Here is a 5,647-nt window from a genome sequence, read left to right as displayed (position 1 = left end):
TGCAGCATTTGTCTTTCTCTGACTGGCTTATTTCGCTTAGTAGCACAGTGCCCCCAAGGTCTATCCATAGTGTCACAAGTGGTAGGATTTCCTTCTTATGGTTGAATAAAATTCCATTGTATACATGTACATTTCTTTTATCCATTCATCCACTCACAGGCACTTAGGCTATTTCCATGTCTTGGCTATCTATATATAAATATATATATATATATATATATATAGCTAATATGCAAAGTGTCCCCTCAGGACTTCGACCAGGAGAACAGGAGTTCAATCGCTTGCTATGACGTGTGATGACCACCAGGGGGTGGCGCAGAACATGCCGGTTGACCAGTAGTTGCAGGAGGGCACTGAGGGAGCGAGGGAAGGAGGAGGTAGGGAGGTGGGGAGGCGGGGAACCTGATTGGCCCTAATTGCTGGCAATACCTAGGGACCCTACCCAAGCATGAATTTCGTGCACCAGGCCTCTAGTTGTAAATAATGCTGCAATGAACATGGGGGTGCAGATATCTTTTAAATATACTGTTTTCATTTCCTTTGGATACATTCTCAGAAGTGGGATTGCTGGATCATATGATAATTCTATTTCTAATTTTTTGAGTGTCCTCCATACTGTTTTCCACAGTGGCTGCACGAATTTACATTTCCACCAACAGTGAACAAGGGTTCCCTTCTCCATATCTTCACCAACATGTATCTCTTGTCTTTTTTATGATAATCATTCTAACAGATGGGAGGTGATACCTCATTGTGGTTTTGACTTGCATTTCCCTGGTGATTAGTGATGTTGAGCACCTTTGCATGTGCCTGTTGACCCTTCGTATATCTTCTTTGGGAAAATGTCTATTCAGGTCCTTTACACATTTTAATTGGATTATTTGGGGTTTTTTGTTTTGTTTGCTATTGAATTGTAGAAGTGCCTTATATATCTTGGATAATAACCCCTTGTCTGATATCTCGTTTACAAATATTTTCTTCCGTTCAATAAGTTGCATTTTCATTGTGTCAATGGTTTCCTTGGCTGTGCAGAAGCTATTTAAAGTGATGTAGTTTGCCCAGGTGGTGTAGCTCAGTGGATTGAGCGTCGTCCCATGGACCAAGAGGTCCTGGGTTCGATTCCCAGTTAGATCATGTGCCCGGGTTGTAAGTTTGATCCACAGTAGGGGGTGTGCAGGAGGCAGCCGATCATGTGTCTCATTGATGTTTTTATGTTGTTTTTATGTTCCTATCTCTCTCTCTCTCCTCCTTTCCTCTCTGAAATCAATAAAAAAATATTTTTTTAAAATAAAAATAAATAAAGTGGCCCTGACCGGTTTGGCTCAGTGGATAGAGCGTCAGCCTGCGGACTGAAGGGTCCCAGGTTCGATTCCGGTCAAGGGCATGTACCTTGGTTGTGGGCACATCCCCAGTGGGAGGTGTGCAGGAGGCAGCTGATCCATGTTTCTCTCTCATCGATGTTTCTAACTCTCTATCCCTCTCCCTTCCTCTCTGTAAAATATCAATAAAAATATATAAAAAATAAAATAAAAATAAATAAAGTGATGTAGGTCATTGCCCATTCTGACAGGCCTGAGAGAGGGCCAGGAGTATGGATCTATGTTGTTTCATAGGAAACTGCTAGTGATTTGGCTGAATGCTCATGACTTGGAAAGAACAGGGTTGGGGTTACAGAGGTTTGGGGAAGAGGGATGTGGATGGAAATCCCGGAAGGGCGGCCACTGGAAAGGAAACTTGCTATCCAGGTGGACAAAATGCTGTGCCCTGTGGATGCCAGTCAGCTTCTTTCCCAGCCACCCCAGTGCTTGTTCGATGGGTCCATGAACAAAGTGGCCATGGTGGCAAAGGTGGGTTATGCATGGGCTCAGCAGCATAGACTGCCTCTCGCCACGCCCAACCTGGCCCTGGCTGCCTCTAAGGGCCAAATTCGCCAACAGCAGAGAATCTTGCTGCCCACTCCCCTGGGTCTAGCCAGCCTCCAGTGGAGACAGCCAATCATGTGAAAGGTGTGCTACTGAGGACCCATACCCTCCAGGAGTGAAAGTTTGAGAAACTCCAGCAGGTGTAGAACCCCAACCAGCCAGGATGCTGGCTGAGAGCAAGAGAAATACGGAAAAGACTAGAGGCCCAGCCCTGACCGGTTTGGCTCAATGGATAGAGCGTCAGCCTGCGGACTGAAGGGTCCCAGGTTCGATTCCGGTCAAGGCATGTACCTTGGTTGTGGGCACATCCCAGGTGGGGAGTGTGCAGGAGGCAGCTGATCGATGTTTCTAGCTCTCTGTCCCTCTCCCTTCCTCTCTGTAAAAAGTCAATAAAATATATTAAAAAAAAAAAAAAAGACTAGAGGCCCAGTGCACGAAATTCGGTCTCTAGTGGCTGCTGGCTGGGGCCTTAGTTCATTCCGTGCCGCCCCCCTACTGGTCAGTGCACGTCATAGCAAGCAATCAAACTCCTGGTCTCTCGAACTTCCGAGGGGACACTTTGCATATTAGGTTTTCATCTATATAGATAATAGAAGGAAATTATAAAAATAAATTTTGGTCTCTTGACCAGGTATAGAAATGAGTGTTACAGAGCCATGTATAATTTATTCCTTAAATATGTTAGTTGATTATACACACTGAGTGACCAGATTATTATGACCACCTGACGTTTGTAGGCAAATTAGCTGTACACTGCATCGTATGGGATATGGAAGACGAAGGCCTGTTCGAACACCTTCGCTGTCTGCAGTTACCAAGATAACACATCTCCAATTCGCACAGGAACACAAGGATTGGACAGCCGAGCACTGGAAAAAAGTCATGTGGTCCAATGAATCACGTTTCCAGTTGCATCATGCAGATGGCAGAGTGAGAATTTTGCGGAAACAGCATGAAAGCATGCACCCCACATGCATGAGTACAACCCTTCAAGCTGGTGGGGAAACCAAACAGTGTTATGGTTTGGGGCGTGTTTTCCTGGCATGATTTGGGTCCTTTAATTCGTGTGGAACAACGTCTGAATAGCACAACATACCTAAGTATCATTGCTGATCAAGTTCATCCTATCATGTTGATGGCGTATCCCAATGGAGATGGCTTCTTCCAACAAGACAATGCGCCATGCCACGGTGTTCGCATTGTGCAGGAGTGGTTTCAAGAACATGAGGGAGACTTTACCTTGCTTAGGTGGCCCCCACAATCACCAGATCTCAATTCAATTGAGCATTTGTGGGACGAAGTTAAAAGAGCCATCAGGCAGCTGGTTCCACAACCATCAAATCTCACAGAACTGGACAGTGCTATTCATCAGGCATGGGGTCAGATTCCTCACATCACCTTTCAACATCTCGTGGAGTCAATGCCAAGAATCGCCGCAGTATTGAAGGCAAAAGGTGGCCCAACGAAGTACTGATGGGGTGGTCATAATAATCTGGCCACTCGGTGTATATTACTATTTTCTTTTCTGCTTTTTCTCCTTTCCCCTTATTACTTTACATAGCAATTGTGTGGGGTTTTTTTTGTTGCTGTTTTGTTTTTTTAGATATATTTTATTGATACTCCACAGAGAGGAAGGGAGAGGGATAGAGAGCCAGAAACATCGATGAGAGAGAAACATCGATCAGCCGCCTCCTGCACACCCCCCACTGGGGATGTGCCCGCAACCAAGGCACATGCACTTAACCGGAATCGAACCTGGGACCCCTCAGTCTGCAGGCCGACGCTCTATCCACTGAGCCAAACCGGTCCCGGCTGCAATTGTGTGTTTTAAAAAATACATTTTTATTGGTTTCAGAGAGGAAGGGAGGGAAACATTATATGATGAGAGAGAATCATTGATCGACTGCCTCCTACATGCCCCACACACAAGGGATCCAGACCGCAATCAGGCATGTGCCCTGACTGGGAATCGAACCGTGACCTCCTGATTCATAGGTCGATGCTCAACCATTGAGCCTCACCGACCGGGCTACAGCAATTGTTTTAACAGGAAACTTTACAATTTAGTCTCTGGGTCACAGAATATTCAAGTGGGATGATGACTTATTTAGAGGAGAAATTAACCTCCTTAATACTGTGGCTGTCATTGGGAGAAGATTACAAAGGCTGTTGGGACTTTGTGTCTCTCCCCTTTGGGGAGAAGGTGGGAGCATATTTTTCTGAAGGATGCTGGCATTTTGTCAGGCAGAAGCATCAAGTTGTCAGCATTGCTGATGGAAGTTCAAATACATATTGATGCTGCGAAGCCAAAGGGGTGGGGGGGGGGGAGGATTATGCCACATCTGGCTTTGTGATACTGGCACGTGGGGACTCCACAGCCACATTTCTTCTTTGTCTATTGGCTCTCTGTTAGGTTCCCCCAGGAGCGACACTAGAGAAAGACTGCAAGGCTGGAGAAGGGAACACGGGTCTTGCTCCTTGCTGTTTGCTTTCTGTTCCTATTGCTGTCACCCAGCCTTGGCCCTCAGCCTGCCAATGTCAATTGATTTCCATCTCCAGCTCAGAACCAGTCAGGGAACACCCCCTTCAGAAGATGGAGTCCGGATCTATGTGGCCCCCCCCTCCTAAGCCTTAGTAGTTTCGGCCACAGCCTTTTAGCACCCTCTCCTCAGAGTCTGATTTCCAACTCTGTAGGGCCCCTCCTCTGAGCTTAGAAAGTCATGCCCTGGCCTCTGTGACTCAGTTGGTTGGATGTCCTCCAGTGCCTGGGTTCTGGACTTGATCCCTGGTTGGGGGTGTGCATGAGGCAGTAAATGTTTCGCTCTCCCATCGATGTTTCTCTCTCTCCCCTTCCTCTCTCTCTAAAAAAAATCAATAAAAATTTATTTTTATTATTCTTGTTGTTAATCCTCACCTGAAGATATTTTGCCATTGATTTTTAGAGAGAGTGGAATGGGGTGGGGGAGAGAGAGAGAAACATTGATGTGAGAGAGACACATCAATTGGAAGCCTCCTGCATACCCGCGACCAGAGCCGGGGATCAAGCCTGCAACCAAGGTATGTGCCCTTGACCGGAAGTGAACCCGGGACCCTTTAGGCCATGGGTTGACTCTATCTACTGAGCCAAACTGGCTAGGGCAATAAAAATATTCTGTAAAAAATAAATTCATTAGCCCTAGCCAGTTTGGCTCGGTGGATAGAGCATCAGCCTGCTGACTGAAAGGTCTCAGGTTCAATTCCTGTCAAGGGCACATGCCTGAGTTTCTGGCTCAATCCCCAGTGTAGGGCATGCAGGAAGCAGCCAATCAATGATTTTCTCTCATCATTAATGTTTCTTTCTCTCTCCCTCTCCTTTCCTCCCTGAAATCAATAAAAAATATATATTTAAAAAGATAAAAATAAACTCATGAAATCCACCTCTCCCTCTTCTCCTCCTAGCCCTGCAAATGGGAGCTGCTTCCTACAGTTATTACCTCTGTGCTATCTCAGTTCCTCCACTGTCTTCCTTCCACTACCTGCTTAATCAATTCTCTCTATGCAATCCTCTCTGCTGACATACTGTGTGTAGTTTGTTTTCCTGGCTGGATTCTGACTTCTAGCGTCCTTAAATGGTTATTTGTCATTATAGCTCAATAAAGCTGGAAAAATAAAAATAAGTGGGCAAAACATATGAATAGGGAGTTTATAGAAGAAAACCCCAACATGCTAAGAGGCATAAAAAGTTG

The sequence above is a fragment of the Cnephaeus nilssonii genome (assembly GCF_951640355.1).
Source record: "Cnephaeus nilssonii genome assembly, chromosome: X".
Taxonomy (NCBI): Eukaryota; Metazoa; Chordata; class Mammalia; order Chiroptera; family Vespertilionidae; genus Cnephaeus; species Cnephaeus nilssonii.
Note: the sequence above shows the minus strand (reverse complement) of the source record.